Source organism: Physeter macrocephalus, chromosome 9, assembly GCF_002837175.3.
Source record: "Physeter macrocephalus isolate SW-GA chromosome 9, ASM283717v5, whole genome shotgun sequence".
Classification (NCBI taxonomy): Eukaryota; Metazoa; Chordata; class Mammalia; order Artiodactyla; family Physeteridae; genus Physeter; species Physeter macrocephalus.
In genome coordinates, this window is record NC_041222.1 from 89,374,359 (window position 1) to 89,391,721 (window position 17,363).

Sequence of the window (17,363 nt, forward strand, 5' to 3'; positions counted from 1 at the left end):
CTTGTCTCGTAGTCTGCTTCTGGAAAACCAAACCTGATAGAGTTTGTATCTGGAGCATCTATTTGATTCCATTAATCTATTTTATTTGTGCCCATTCTGATACAATATTACTTAAAAAAATAAGTTACTTATTTTGAAATATTTTCAGGTCCATATGGCATTGTAAGAAATAAATCAGAGAGCTCTCATGTCCCCTTTATCCAGTTTTCTTCAATCATAACATCTTGTAAAACTATGGTACAATATTAAAACCAGAATACGGACATTGATACAGTCAGGATACAGAAGCATTCCCTTGCCACAGGATCCCTCATTTTGCCTTTTTATGGCTACACCCACTTCCCCTTCTCCCTCCTCAGCCTCTGTCCCCTGACACCCCCTAATCTGTTCTCTATTTCTATAATTTTGCATTTTTAGAATTTTATATAAATTGAATCATACCATAGGGGAAATTTTAAGATTGGCATTTAAAATTCAGCATAATTCCCTGAAGATTCATCCAGGAAGTTGCATGTATCAGTAGTGTTTCCCTTTTCATTACTGAGTGGTATTCTGTGGTATGGATGTTAGGTCATTGTTAGGCCATTCACATGTTGAAGGACACTTGAGTAGTTTCCAGTTTTAGGCTATTAAGAATAGAGCTCCTATGAAGATTTGTATACAGATTTTTGTGTGAACATCAACTTTCATATCTCTGGGATTCATACCCAGGAGTGAAATTGGTGGGTAATATGGTAATTTTATGTTTAGTTTTACAAAACCTGCCAAACTATTTTGCAGAGTGCCTGCACCATTTTGCTTTCCCATCAGCAACATATCAGTGATCTAGTTTCTCTGCATCCTCACCAGGTGTTGTCACAATTTTTTACTTTGGCCATTCTGATAGGTATGTAATTATATCTCACTGTAGTTTTAATTTGAATTTTCCAATTTTCATATGTTTATTTGTTATCAAATAAGGATGAGAGAGGTCTGTATATCATCTTTGGTAAAATGTCTATTTATGTCTTTTGCCCATTTTCCAATTGGATTTTATGTTAACTGTTCAGTTTTAAGAGTTCTTTGTGTAATCTAGATACTATTCCTTTGCCATTAAGTAGTTTGCACCATGTTTTTTTTAAATTCACTGTAGTTTTGTGGTATTTTGTTCTTGGTGAATGTAGCAATTCAGTTGGCTCATTGTTTCTTATTCATAACCGTCAGTTCTTCTTTCATGAGGTTACATTTTCTCTTCATTTACTCTTTCAACTGATATTTAACCAGTACCCACTATAAGCCTAAGGAGATAGGGACAAAGAAGTGAACAAAATAGTCAAAGATCTTTTTCTTCCTGGAGCTTATATCCTACTAAGGGAACCAGAAAGAAACAAGACAGACAAGGAAAATATATAGTGTCTTAGATAGTGATAAATGCTAGAGAGAAAGTAACAAAGCAGGGAAGGAGGATATAAATTGTTTGAGAGGTTGATCTTTTAGATAGTATGACCAGGGAAGTCTTACTGAGAAGTTAACTTTTGACTTAAATACTAGTTGCAATTGAAAGAGCTAGCCATGCAGATACCTAGTCGATACTATTGTCCTCTGTGCTAGACACTACAAAAATTTCTCAGCTCCTATGAACTTTGCAGGTAGAGAGACTAACAGGTGCAAGGCCCTAAGGTTGGAGCATTCTCAGAGTACTCAAGGCAGAATGAGGGGCCCATCTGGCTGGATTGGATTAGCCAGAGGGCAGAAGTGTAGGAGGTGAGGTTAGGAGTGAGGAAGAAACCTGGTCTTATGGGGATTGTAGGTCACTCTCAGGACTCTGCCATCTCCCAGATGGCATGGGGGCTGTTGGAGGATTCTGAACAGAAGAGGGACATGCTCTGGCTTGCATTTGCCAGGATTTCTCTGCCAGCTCTTTGAAAATTGATTGATGGGATCATTTTAGAAGCAATGTATCAGCTAGGGTCTAACAAGGAAAAATAAACCACTTGAGTGGTGAGAAAGCAAACCTGACACTTTGCTCTGAGTCAAGGTTGCCCTGCCTGAAGTTCTTTAGCACTTTTAATGGCAGCTGCCACCTAAGCAAATAGCTCTGCTCAGGGGCAACCTCACAACACCTATGTCTAGCAAATATTGCTAGAGGCAGAATAAAGTGGAATCAAAAAAGGAAGAATCATGGGATTCCTCACAGAGGATGAAAATCTTTTGATAATTATTAAGAAGTGAGCTATATAAAACAAACACTGATGTGGTTACTTACTTCCCTACTCATCCCCCCAACGTTAAAGGACCCTAAACAAGTCTGCTCTATTTACCTCAGTTTGGAGAAAATGGGCATATTTGAATGGGCTTTACGTAAAATGGTTGTGTCTCTTTTGCCTGATTGTTTTGTGGGAGTGAACTTTGTGTCTCACTGTGGAATGCTTCCCCTGCCTGGTATTGTAAGACAGGCCACATAAATCCACCTTTTGGGCAACGTAGTACGTGAATTGAACATACTAAAAGAAGTTGCTTGATCCCACGTAGTGTAAGGTGGAAACTGGGGATTGACAGGAGCAGTAGCGGAGGATTTTTGTCCCTAGGGTGAACTGGTTTAGGGTCGACTTATGCACTCAGATAGAGGGCCTTTGTTGAATGCCTTGTGCAGATTTTTTAAAGATGTGGTACATAAACCCCGAAATTCTAGAACATAGAAATATTTTGATTTCCATTTTAGTTGTTGGTAATCTCCTTGATATAAAGAAGCAAGTGAAAGAAAATGTAATTGAAACAGCAAGTCAGCCTTTTCATATCATTTAGGCGGCAACCCAGTTCTTTGGGGAAATTGAAAACATTGTCTTGTAATCTCTACCTAATCGGAAATGTAAACACAGCTCACTATTGCCTAAGACTGGGCCCTGTTACCTCAGTCAGGTAGTATCTGAAACCAAAGAGGGAAAAAAGAGGGAAAGAGAGCTTTAAAAAAGTACAACCTGCTGGAAAGACTTCCTTGCCCCAAAATCTAATTCGTAGTCTCTGTAATGATTTTTCAAGGACAAATGCAAATCTTAAAAGTCTCTTCCACAAATAGTAAAAAACCTTAGTCTTCTGAGCAGATAAACTTAACTTATTCCAACTGTTATTTATAAACTAGTGAGTTTTATATTGTAATACCTGATTCATGACTAAAGTTTTATAATGAAGCTATGAGATCACTGGTTGTGTCTGTATGTCTGTGGTGTATGTTGGAGATATAGTATTTTTTCTACCTCTGATAGTATTATTGAAATTAATTTGTAAAACATTCATGACTAAAGTTTTAAAATGAAGCTATGAGATCACTGGTTGCGTCTGTATGTCTGTGGTGTATGTTGGAGATACGGTATTTTTTTCTACCTCTGAGAGTACTATTGAAATTAATTTGTAAAAGACCTCTGTTTACTTTGCTTAAAAGTGCTTACAAATTAAATATTTTTAAATGTAATAGAAACAAACCCAAATATTTTTCAAGTTCATGTGATGCAGGATTAATCTTTAACAAATAAAAGTAAATTTAAGGTTATCAGTTCAATTAAAATAGGCATGTGTTTAGAGTTGTCAGCATTAAATGTAAAACTTTTATTCAACCTAGGTTTATCAAAAGTCAAATAAGTTTCTGTTATCTCTGATACAAAATTTGTCACCAAGAAAAATAGCTCGGGATGTTGATCGACTTTGTCTAATGTCTCCTGAAGTTTTCAAGGGTGATCTAAACATAATTTTGGGGAACAGTGACGTAGATAAATGTCAGTAAGCTAAAACTTAAAAACAGCTTCCAAAATAATTTGGTAACAAAACTGTACAGTTTTGCTAAGTTAAATTAAATGATGAAAATTCATCGAACGTCTAGATCATTTCCAAATATGATAAATTGCTGAAATATTAATTGCTAAACAAGTATAAATATACTTACTTTTTGTCTTCTTATTACAGAAAAACTAAATATATTTAGATTTATTAGAAACATGTCATGTACCACATTGAAAAAAATTATTATGTTATGAGGAAATGTATGTTTCTAGAAATTATGAAATGTATTCACATGTTTGCCAACCAAAAAATATTGGTATAACAAACAGTTCACAATTGCTTACTCCGTAGTTTTCACTAGAAATTAAGGTTTCTAAGGGTTAAGAACTCTAATTAATATAAATAATTAAAATAGTTAAAATTAATAAGGAAAACATCTTTATATGTAAGGGGAAAATAGTATAAGGAATGGAAATGCATTTTGTTAAGGGGAAAACAAGTAATTTTGTCCTAAAAAGAAGTTAAAAGAAAAAGGAGAGAGAGAAAGGGAAAGCATAGGACAAAATTTGAATATACAAAAGAAAGGTGTTATAGAGGTTTATGGAAAAGAAACCCTGAGAAAAATTTTTGTGCATGGTTAGGACTGGCTAAGAATAAAATAGAATAAATTTAGAATAAATATAATAAATTTAATTGAGTGAATGAATTTTATTTTTTTAACATCTTTATTGGAGTATAATTGCTTTACAATGGTGTGTTAGTTTCTGCTTTACAACAAAGTGAATATCCTCAAGGCCATGCTCTGGTAGGTCTGTGTTTTATTTCCGTCCTACCCCTAGGCTCTTCATGACTTTTTTTTTTTTTTTCTTAGATTCTTAGATGTATATGTGTTAGCATACGGTATTTGTTTTTCCTTCTGACTTACTGAGTGAATGAATTTTAATATTAAAACTAAGCTGTTGCAAAACTAGAATTTGAATTTTTCTCTCTGTTAAGTGGACAAAGTTATCTTGCAATATTGATCTGTTTTTGATAGCAGATTGTAAAATTTCTTTACCTTTTTTTTTTTTTTCTTTTTTTTGCAGTACGAGGGCCTCTCACTATTGTGGCCTCTCCCGTTGCCGAGCACAGGCTCTGGACGCGCAGGCTCAGCGGCCATGGCTCGCGGTCCCAGCCGCTCCGCAGCATGTGGGATCTTCCCGGACCGGGGCACGAACCCATGTCCCCTGCATCGGCAGGCGGACTCGCAACCAGTGCGCCACCAGGGAAGCCCTCTTTACCTTTTAAATAATCTGTTGTAATTTTCTGTATATGCCTTTGAAATATTTTATTGTCACTTTAGTTAAGTGAATAAGTATTCTTTCACAGTGACCTATGATCCTATTTGACCAAGTGTTTTAAACCTTTTGATATCTTTGACAAATTTCCCCAAATCAAATTCTAGATGAAGTCTTTTTGACCTCTAGCTAACTTTGAGGTTTTCAGAGGGCCCCTGAAAAATCTCAAAGAGAGATATTAAACTTATTAGGCTTATTTGGTATGTTAAATTACATGGAAAGCATTGTCAAATGAGTGATAATTTGAGATAAACCTTAGATTATATTGTATGAATGAATGTTACTAATATAAATGGTATAGAAATTATATAAAATTCTTAAAACTCAGATATGTCCTGGTATAATATCAATCACAAGGCTAGTTATTATTTTATAATGTTGTATGTCACAGAAATAACCAAATTTCCTTGTCAATTGCATTATAATAAGATCTTTAACCATACCATTTTAAGTATTTTGTCATTTATAGACAGTTACTGTTTTACTCTGATGCTTTTACAAAAATGCTTCGCGTTCAAGAAGATTTATAGAAAGAATTTTTTGACATATATACCTTTCTGATAACTTTCAAATCATATACTTAACTGAGTAAGAAATTACAGAACTCTAATGAAAACCCTGATGGCTTCATAAAACTGCTAACAAAGATCAAGATCAATAAGAATTAATTATACCAAACTGAATGAACTGATGAACATGATCATAATTTTTATGATTTTTCATCTGAACTATTACAGGCTTTTTAGTCTTTGCTTTCCAGATATAAGGAAATCTTTCCTCTTAAGCTAACAATATTACAGCTACTTGGTAAATTATACATTTGTAAGTAGAATTGAAACAGTTATCTTTTTTTCTCCCTACCTGATTGCTCCAGAATTTGGAGACTCTTAGTGAGCTTTCTTATTTTCATGGCAATATAGTTATTTGTATAAGTTCACTAAGAATATGTTCCCCTTATAACAGGACCCAGCTGGAAACTTTGGCTATGGCTTTGGCTGGAAAGTCATATTTGAGAATGTGCATAGAATCAGATACAACCAGACAGCTTTAAGGAACTGAGGTTGACTTTAGGGAGCCATAAAATCCCTTGGAAAGTTAGCCTGGTACCCTGCTAACAGGTTCTCAGTGGCCTTACCAGGTGAGTAAGGAAGGTCGCTTCCTGGAAGGCACAAGAATCTCAGAATATTTGGGGGACCTCAAGAAGAGAGGAATTCACCCAAATATATAGGTATTACAGGCAAGTCAGATGGCAAGTCCTTGGTGTGGCTTCATGGCTTCCTGGCCTCCATAGGCTAATAAAAATTTAATCTGGAATTCCTTGTGAAATGGTCCAGCAAAGCAAATTTAAAATAGTCTTTATGGTCAATCACTATTCTTTCTGGATTTAAGTAATCAGGCTAGGTTTAATGAAACTAAATTTATTTGGCAAACAAATTAAATGTTAATTCAGCTATCTTTGTTAGAAATGAGGGTGACTTTAGAGAATAAAGTTGTTTTTCAGTAGAACTTTAATACACAGTCATGGATATTAGATTCTAGTTCTGTTAATTGTCTTCAAGGTTTTGCTTTTCCACTCGTTAGCTGGTCTGGATCCTGAATTCTTCTAGTTTACTCAAATCTTTTACTACAACTTTTCAAACTAATGTTTCCAATTTTTCTCCCACTTTGGACGTGGAATTGTTGAGAGCTAAAACTGCCATTTTCCTGAAACCCTGTGAACTGAAACTGAGCAACCTGATATAAACTTAAGAGAGGTTACCTCAATAGCCCATGTTTAGACAATCTTTGTGCTTATTGCTGTGTAAGGCACTCAGAAAGTTTACCTGAACACCTGATGACATCCTCAGAGACATTTCAAACTGCAAAAGATGCTTCAGCCCTGACATTGAGGAATTTTCTGGACTGGCAGCAGTCAGAACTCACTCAGACAGTGAGTTTATAACTTGCTCCAATCATTAACCATTGTTTTTCTTTTGTCTCCATAGAAATGCTTCTTATTAAATACCCAACTTCTCATACCCTATAGGCCTAGCTTTGGGAGCCCACCTGCATCTCTGCTTCCTGAAATGAGTAACTGAACTGACCTATTATCAGGACTAAGATACTGGTTCAATGAGATATAAAGCAATCTATCAACTTAACTTCTGAACTGTGAAACTTAAGAGAAGTTTCAAAAGTGGGACTACAGAGGAGCTATATTTCTCACCCCAAAATGTTTCTTTGGCATGCAGATTATTTTGAGCTGAAAAAATCAAAGCCCAAAAGACTCTTGAAGAACCTTTGACCTTCCTCCTAACTGCCTAAAGAATGTAGATAGAGGACCTGTTTCAGGAAGGGAGCTATCACCGTAGATAACTATGGTATGAACTGGGTGTGTACACAGGGAGGAACCTAGCAGTGTGTTTTTTAAAATTCCTTTCTGTCTCACTGTCTCTGCATGGCCAGCAGACATTTGTTTACCAAAGAGTTGCTTTTCCATCTCCATGTAAATTGCCTTCCCCCTCTCTGAAGTCCCAAACTGCTATCCCCAACATCCTATTTTGTCTTTAGCTGAAGATGATATGTAAGGTGAGGGTTTCTGCCATTTTGGTGAGTTATCCGGTTTTCCTGGGTCTCTCCAACGTATACATGTTCTTAAAATTTTGTGTGATTTTCTCCTGTTAATCTGTTTCATGTCAATTTTATTCTTAGACCAGCCAGAAGAACCTAGAAGGGTAGAGAATAATTTCTTCCTCCTGACAGAGTGAACCTGCAAAACCCTACACACCCCAACCCTGGACCCTAACAAAGGCAGAGCCCCTGATTCTTGCTAGGTTTTCTCTCTCTCTCTCTCTCTCTCCCCCCAACCCCATCCTCCCTCCCTCCCTCCCTCCCTCTCCATGACCTCACAGTGTGGCCCTGGAGCTTGCCGAGTACCCTCCAAGACCTGTGAGTAATAAACCTTGTTCCTTAAAGTTCCCTGATGGTTTTTGCTGAAGTGCATACTGCAATCATAATAAGAACTACAAGGACCAGACCAGCCACAACATTGGCTCAGGTCAGGGAAATGTCTGTGGGGACTGGCTGCTTGTAATATAGGCCCTGGGCAAGTGTCTCAGGCATTGCTAACCGTGAGCATCACTATCAAGAGTCTGAGACTAACACACACACACACACAAGTATTATATGTAGTAATGTTAAACATTTTTCATTTATTTTGCTGGGTACTAGGTGGTTTCTTTCAAGCTGAAGCATTATGTCTTTCTTCAGTTCTAGAACAATTTTTTTGACTATTTCTACCTCATTATTTATGTTACCTTTAAGACAGTTTTTTATTTATGGGAGAAAATATTTACAAACTACATAACTGATAAGAGATTAATATCCAGAATGTATAAAGAACTCCTGCAACTGAACGAAAACAACAAAACAAACAACCAAGTTAAAAAATGGGCAAAGGATCTGAACAGATATTTCGCCAAGGAAGGTATACAAATAGTCACTAAGCACATAAAAGGATGCTTAATGGTGCTGAATTATACACTTAAAAGTGGTTAAAATGGTAAATTTTGTTATGTATGTATGTTTTACCACAATAAAGAACTCCTTTTTCTTTATATGTATGTATTTAAATTTTATATAGATTAACTTTTTTGCAAAATTTCCAATTTTTGTCCTTTTAAGCTTCATTTTGGTAAAATTCCTGGTGTCAATATTCTAGTCCACCATTTTGTCTTTAGTTGTGCCTATTCAGCCCATCAGATCATTGATTTAAAATCTAATTTCAGTGATCATTTTTAATTTCTAGAGATGTTAATTATTTAAAATTCTAGATGTGGACTTCATCAACATTTATTTATTGAGCACTTACTTCCTAAGGCACTGGAGCATAGAAATGCACAAAAAATGTCACATCCCTGCCCTCCTGGTGCTTACACTCTAGTGGTTAGACAAGTAATAAACAGATAAACAACAAAATATATGGCTTAATGTCATGAAATGCTATGAAGAAAGGGAAAGTATGTATAGAGATAAAGAATTACAGAAAGTGGACAGGGAAGCCTCTCTAAAGAGTTGTTGTTTGGACAGAACTTTTAATAAAGGAATGAAATTTATGAATGTTTGGTGAAAGAGTGTTATAGGTAGGGGAAAGACCAAGTGATGAGAAAATATTTTGGGAATTCAAGAAATACCAAAGCTGAGAGAGTGGCTGGTGTAGGGTGAGGGGAGCTACTGCAAAGGTCCTGACTTAGTTAGACGCCAGTGGTAGAGTTGGATGAGGTGAGAAGTCATCATACCAAAGACAGTTTGAAGATAGAACTGATAGGATTTGCCACTGTGGGATGGGAGAAAAAGGTAGATCAAGGATTCTCCAAGGTCTTTAGCCTGAATCACTGAGTGAATGGCATTACCATTTTCCGAGATGGGGAAGACTGAAGGTGAGCAAGTTTGAAAGCAGATGTTAGACATCTACGTGGAGATGTCCCATAGGCAGGTGGATGTTTGGATCTGAAGTTCAGAAGAGAGGTAAGGAATAGAAATGGAAATGAGTGTAGATAAAGGAGAAAAGAAGTATAAAGACTCTGCCTTAAAGCACCACTTTCTGGGTATATTAACTACATTTACTTTAAAATGGCCTCCTGTTTTCCCTATTAACCATATTTCCTCAGATATTACTTCTATTTGGTCATATTAGGTATTAGTTTACAGTACATTTGAAAAACATTTCTAAAATTTAAAAAATTTTTCTAAAATTTTAATTTTTTTCCTACCTTGGACTGCTGCCCACTCAGAGACTGAAAAAAGTGAATGTTAATATAGTGACAGACTTTACCATAGTCACTGAAAAGACTTTTTTATTAAAGCCCAGTAAAATCCCATTTACTTTATATATCAGGATTTTCCTAACTCTTAAATATTAATGGTCATCCAAGAGTCACCGCAGAGTTGAAAAAATAATTTAACATGAAAGAAAAACACCAAAACAAAGAATAAAAAGAGCTTGGCACAATTGGCTTTGCAATTGTGACAAATGCACCATACTAGTATAAACTGTTTAATAATAGGGGAACTAGTTGTGAGTTATATAGGAACTCTACTATCTTCACAATTTTTTCTGTAAATCTAAAACTATTGTAAAATAAAAAGCTTATTTAAACAAAAAGGAACTTGGGAAACAGGGTTAATGTGAAATGAAGAAGGAAAAAATATAGTTTCATGGAAAGAAGAAGAATATAATGCAACCATGAGGCAAGAGCCATATGTCATAAAAAGGAACACCTAGGTAATAAGGAAGAGTTCTTGGGAATTAAAAACATGGAAGCAGAAATGACAGAATGTGTTAAAAGTCTTGAAAGATAAAGTTAAAGAAATGTCCCAGAAAATATAACAAAAAAAACAGAGAGATAGAAATTAGGGACAAAAGACACACAGATGAGAGAAACAGTTTAGGAACTGCAAGATTCATGTACTTGAGTTCCAGAAAGACAGCACATAGGAGAAGATGGAGAGGAAACAATCTAAGGCATAATAGAAGAAAATTTCCCAAAGGACATGAGTTTCCAGATTGAAAGGCTCCTTCAAGTGCCCAACATACTGATTATAAGAAGTCCCACAACTACTTATACCATTGTAAAGTTAAAGAAAAATGAAAATAAAGAAAGCTCCTAAATCTTCTAAAAGGGGAGATAGGAGGTCATATAAAAAGGATCAAGTGTAAATATAGGGTCAGACTTCTCATTAGCAATATTAGAAGCCAGAGAGCATAGACCAATGCTTTCAAACTTTTTAAAAAAAATTAATTTATTTTATTTATTTTTGGCTGTGTTGGGTCTTCATTGATGCGAGCGGGGGCTACTCTTCCTTGCGGAGCGCGGGCTTCTCATTTCAGTGGCTTCCCTTGTTGCGGAGCACCAGCTCCAGGCCCGCGGGCTTCAGTAGTGTTGGCATGCAGTCTCAGTAGCTGTGGCTCGCGGGCTCTAGAGCGCAGGCTCAATAGTTGGGCACATGCGCTTAGTTGCTCCGCAGCATGTGGGATCCTCCCGGACCAGGGATTGAACGCCCGTCCCCTGCATTGGCAGGCGGATTCTTAACCACTGTGCCACCAGGGAAGTCCCCAGTGCCTTCAAACTTCTGAAGGAAATGATTTCCAACAAAGGAGTCTATCATGAACTATTACGCAATAATAAAAGTAGAATGAAGACATACAGTGTGTATCAATTAGGACCAGTTAGGTGATGCTACAGTAACAACCATCCCCCAAATCTTTGTGGCTTATTATAGCAAGTTTATTTCTTGCTTATGCTACACCCCTTTGTAAATCTGAGAGTAGGTGAGATTCTGCAACACTGCCCTTTTTCATGATCCAGGCCAACAACAGCCGCCATCCTGGACATCACCTATCATTGTGTTAGTGCCAGTTTCACACTAGCAATTAGTGCTGTGGCATGAAGGTGACATGCCACTTCTACTCACGTGGCAAGGAGGTGTGATGTTACTCCATGTCTGGAAAACAGAACAGCACTGATGCCCGCACACAAGTTCTTAATAACCGATCCACCTTGGTACTCTTTCTCAAGAAACTCCTAGGTGATATGCCACTCCCAAATGAGTAGCTAAACAAGAAAGAGGATGGCACGGGACACCTCACACAGAAAAGAAGGGAAGGAGATTCCAGGATGACAGCTGTGGGCAGGCCTAAGTGTGACTAGGCCAAATTGGATTAACGGGATGGAGGACAGAAGGAATGGATCTAAGTGGGTCCAACGTCAAGAAAATGAACAAAAAGAGGCAATTAACCCCGGAAGAAAAATGTTACAGAGAGGAATCACTATTTGGCTTGACAGTGAACAACGTTTAAAGTCATTTGATAATAGAAACACTGTGAATGAACTTAACTGAAAAATGGGTTCAACTGTATTGAGAAGATGGGAGTTGGTGAAATGTTGGAATGTGTGTGAGGGATAATGTTAAGACACCTGAATCTTCATCTTCTGTAACATGTTGTTAATGAACAGCAGCAAAATGAAAACATCATAAATACCAGAAGAGCAAGCTGTTTAAAACTATAAAGAAATTTTTAGAAGTAACTAAAAGAAGTAGTTGCCTTTTGGAAATGGGAATCTGGGGTGGGGAAGGGTGGGCCAGGACAGATTTTTATTTTTATATACCTCGTGCTTTTATCTGAATTCTTAAGCAATAATATACTTAAGTATATATGTATATGTATATATAGTATATGTACTAAATGGGAAAAAAATCAAAATTAGGCAAAGTTGTATCTTTAATTGTTCTCTATAATATTTTACCTAATGTATTTAGCATTATGTGTCAGTCACTGTTATCAGTGATTTATGTGTATTGAACAGTGGAATAATATCTTATTGTGGGATGTAGAACAATTTCTGTTTGGATCTAAAATCAAATAGATTTGTTGGCATAATATTAAAATTAACTGAAAATCCCTTAAATCTCCCATTACCCTGCAGTATATCAAACAGGTAGTTTTGTATACACACCCTTGAATCCATTCCTGCAACCCTTCCTTAGATAATATTTCTTAAGGGCTCTCAATTCATTATTATTATTTTTATTATTGTAGGGGTATAAAGTTGAGTTATTCAGACTGCTAAGTTTATAAATCACTTGCAGTCTCTTTATTCATTCATCCATTCATTTCCCCCCACTTTGTCTCCAGTCTCCACTCCCATTCTCATCCCTTGTCCTTCTGGACACGTGCTCTAATGTCTTTAATTATACCTGTAGCCTTGCAAAATATGCAGTGATAATCAATCAATCAAATAATTTGTGAAAAATTTAAAAAGTGAGGTTCAGGTCATCCCTGGAGAGCTCCAGTCCTGTGGCTCAACAAAGCTATTTGAAGCCTCTGGTTCTTCTGAGATCCTTTTTCCACTACCCACAGTATTAACTTCTTTGTAAGACCAATATCAGGATAATTTTAAGACCAGTACTCCTCACTGGCTATAAGACAGCAGCTGATGGTAATCAGTTCTGCATGATTCTATGTTCACATCCAGGCAAAGAGAGAGACTGGTTTCAAGAGGTTTTTTCTTAAGAGCAAGGAATGAATTTTCTAAGAGATCCTGAGAATTCTGCTCAAGTCTCCTTGGTCTACATTTACTTGGATCTGTCCACACCTGAATCAGTAAGTGTAAAGGAGAGAAGGGATGATTTGCTGATACACAATGGGAGGAACAGAATGGATATTGGAGTCAATCACAGTCCTCGAAAGCCACTTCACTGGTCTCCCTATTTTATCTTCCTTTCCACTGATCTATTAGATACAGCAACCATCTGACTACACCACTCATCACTTAAAATCCTTCAACAGTATGGAAGCTAGTCTTCAAAGATGACTGCAATTTGCTTTTGACCAATGATGCCATGTGACTTCTGAAAGTGGGTCATAAAAAACTTTACTGTTTCTGCTAGAGCACTGTTTTTTAGAATACTCCCTCTAGGAAACCAGCCACCATACTGTGAGCTGCTAAAGCTGCATGAAAAAGCCATGAATAGGCACAATGGTTGACAGCCCCAGCTGAGCACCCAGCCAACAGCCACATCAGTGAGCCACCTTGGGCATCCAACCTGGTCGAGTTTTCACATGGCTGCAGCCTTTGTATGACGGCAACCACCTGTAAGACTTCAAGTGAGAACTGCCCAGCTGGGCACAGTCAACCTACAGAACTGTGAGAGATAATAATAAATGGGTGCTTGATGCCATTAAGTTCTGAGGTGGTTCATGACTTAACAATAGACCACTGAAACAAATGCCTTCCCACACATATCAGTTTTGGTTGCATCTGGCTGTGAATAAGAGGACCTGAGCAATAATGACTTAAACAAAGGCCTTCAATGATCCTACATAGCAAGGAGCCTGGGGGAGGCAGTTCCAGGGTTTGCTCAGAGGCTCGGAAATGTCAAGGACCCAGAGGCTACTTTTCCATTCTGTCATCCTCCACGCAGTGGCTTTGTGTTGTTAAGATTGTCATGCATTCCAGGTGACCACAGTGCCACAATGTCACATACAGTCAGGAAAAGAGGGGCAAGGCAAAAAGGATGTCTTCTCTTAATCTCTGAGGTTATATTTGGAAATCTAATTTTTCCCAAGAACCCTCCAGGATTCTTTCATTTTTCCTTTATTGGTCAGAATTGGCCACTTGCCAACCCCTCTCCGGTCACTGGGAAAGGAGGCAAAGAATTAGCCAACCAGTTATGACTTATCTTTTGAGTCTGGGGGCTGGGCGTACCTTAACTGAGATCAAGAGGTCTCTGCCCACTGCCTGAATAAAGTGGGGTTCTGTTTTCAGGAAAGAGGGAGTAGAATTGGATGTGCCACTGTGCCAGCCACACCATTACCTAAAGCCCCATCCTTAACAATCCTTCCTTCCGTGTCCCATCCCCACTAGCCCTTCCTTTCCTCTTCTGTGCATCTTGGCACATGTACCTGGAATGCACACTCTGTACCTAGAATGCTCTCATTTCCCAGCCAAGATCTGAGATATATTTCCTTCAGATCTCGGCTCAAACATTACTTTCTCAGGGAGCTCTCCCCTCCCTGAGTTATAAGCTCTCTTAGGACTCTGCACTTTTTTTTTTCAGGACTCTGCACTTCTTGGTTTCACATACTAAAACCTAAGTATGTAGTTGTGTATGTATGAATTAATGTCTGCCTTCTCCATTGACCAAAGATAGGAGCTGTGACAATATTTTCATCACTATATTCACAAGCATCTAGTGCATACCCAATAAATAATTATAAAATATATGAACACTGTGCTTTGCTCTCTCACCTTCACCCACACCTCCCTATGCTGGTGTTGTATAAACACTGAGTCATTTTAAAATGTTATTCTGAATCCTAAATCCTGAAAAACTTCAAAAGGGTGATCTTAGATTGTCCAAGCAATAATTGTCCAGCATTTTACTTAAACAAGAGCTTATTTTATGCTTGGTGAAATTATTAAGTTTCAGTTCAGGATACTACAAATAAACAATTTATAAACAGTATACCCAACCTGAGGGTCCTGGGGTGATGCTGTGACTAGGTTTCTTGGGGAACAGAATCTTAGTATTGGAGGAAGTTTTGAAAGGTAGATGATTTGGTATTGGAAAAATTTCTGTGCCAATATTCTACAGATAGTTGTAAAAAAATAGTATTTCCATACTTTATTTTAAAGGAGAAACCCAGTTCTAAGTTATCGTTTGTGCTTATGAATAACCCTCTTATACATACCAGCTCTGTGACCTTGGGCAAGTTGTTTAATCTCTCTGTGCCCCAGTTTCCTCAATTGTGAAATGGCATGAGATCTTTGTGAGGATTAGGTGAGTTAGTATATGCAAAGTGCTTAGAACTGTGTCTGGCTCCTGGTAAGTGCTGTGTACCTGGGGTTGTTACTCCAATGTCTAGCATAGTGGCAGGATCTCAACGCAGAGCCGCCAAAAGCATGGGTTGTCAAGGTTTGAATCCAGGCTCTACCACTTAACCAGTTCTAGGAACCTTGGTAAACCATTTATTCTCTCTAAACCTCTGTATTCTCATCTGTAATGGGGATATTAATATCTACCTCATGGAGTACAGTTTAAATTAAATCAAGTTGTGGCTGCAAGTACCTGGTACACCATGCTGCCCTCACTTGATGCCTCAGCCACCAAGAAGCCATCATCCCCGCATGGCAGCCCAGAGTGCCCGGGACTGCAGGACATGAAGGTCATGCAGGAGCCATCAAGTTCAAATTCAGTCATTTTTCGGAGGGAACAACTCAGGGGTGGAAGGAGAGGGGATAAAGTGACTTGTTCAAAGTCACCTAGCTAGTTAGAGACAGAGACACGTTGTAAAAGAAAAACAGTTGTGCACCTCTCTGTTTTAGGATAACGTTTTATTTTATTATATTTACATTGTGTTAATTTGTAATCCCCTTCTTTTCTAGGAGTTGCAAATACTTCCTGTGGTCCGACCATTACCCATCAAGGTACAGAGAATCAGGAATGAGTTAGTTGCATGAGCTGGGACCCCTTAACCCCTCACTGTCTTTTAGGAGACCTGTTATAGACAGGTTTTCTCCGCTCCTCTGAATAGGAGTCGATGGATTGGAGCAGCTCTGGGGAACACTGTGGCAGAGGCCATCCTGGTTCTGAAGCCACTGAGAGGACCCAGGGCCAGGAGTCCTTGGTCCTTAGCACACTCTATCTCTGTTCCCTATAATGAGCAAAATATAAACATTCTTTCTAATGACTATATTAGTTTCTAATTAAAATGTCTTCTCTTAATTGGTGATCTTTAATACTACTACTATGCACCTGTAGAGAATATCTTTATAAAGGGCTCAAAGGTCATATCAGATAAATATCTGGAATGTAGAAAATGATCCTAGTGGCCTACCTTCTCTTGAAGGTTCATCGAGCCAAATGGGGGAGCCCTGAATGGCCCCTGCGTGATCCCTGAGTGAGCTGGCCGTGTCTGAACTGGAGGCAGCCCCAGGGCCCACTGCAGGGCAGTGCTTCTGCCAGGAGTGAGCGCTGGGCCCTGAAATGCATCTGGGCCACCAAGGAGACTCACCCCAGCAGCAGGTGAGGGATTTTCATCTCTCAGATGGACGGTTGCCCAGTGTGGTTGCCCCTGAATCAGGCACTGCAGCTAACCCAACGCCAGCCTGGAATCAGCCCAGATCCTCCCTGGGTTCTGCCGGTGAACTCTTCTCCACTTCCTGAGAAGCAGAGAATTTTACCTGCTTAAAAGTGTTTTATTCTTTCACTGCTTTATTCTTTCAAAGGAAACAAAATTTAATCAAAATCCTATTTCCAAAACAAAACAAAACAAATCTAATTTACTAGGGAAGGAAAAAAGAGTGAAGAGTTCACTTGAGTTCTGAGGAGTCAAATTTAATAGAGAAACTGTTTGTAGGAAACTTGAAAAATGAATTTGAACTGCTAAAATGAATACACTCAAGAGAAAAAAATGCTGTTGATAATGTTTGTTGTTCTCCGGTGTTGTGCTTTTGTGCTAGGCAGCGGGAAGCATGCTGTTTAAAGGGAAATCCCAGGCACACTGCAATTCTCAACTCTGCTGGTCATACAAACAGAACCGTGAACTTAAAATCACCAGGGGCTTTGGGCTTTGGGCTTGGACAAAAGGAAATGCTATTTTAGATGCAAACTAATATATATAGGATTAAACAATAAGGTCCTACTGTACAGCACAGGGAACTATATTTAATATCCTGTGATAAACCATAATGGAAAGGAATATGAAATATATATATATATATATAACTG

General features: G+C 38.0%; 1 long non-coding RNA gene across 11 annotated transcripts in view; it reads left to right on the forward strand.

Annotated features, from left to right (window-relative positions):
* The first annotated feature begins 5,594 nt into the window (after positions 1-5,594).
* The window catches only part of LOC114486904 (uncharacterized), a 44,759-nt gene continuing 32,990 nt past the window's right edge, over positions 5,595-17,363 (forward strand). For 6 of the 11 annotated variants that reach the window (XR_008618270.1, XR_008618273.1, XR_008618272.1 and 3 more), the window contains exons 1-3: positions 5,595-8,018; positions 13,106-13,233; positions 16,019-16,060. This is a non-coding gene — a long non-coding RNA (uncharacterized lncRNA). Of the gene's footprint in view, positions 8,019-13,105; positions 13,234-16,018; positions 16,061-16,482; positions 16,659-17,363 lie in introns of all 11 variants that reach the window. The other 5 variants (XR_003681321.1, XR_003681324.1, XR_008618271.1 and 2 more) reach the window with 1 other exon arrangement.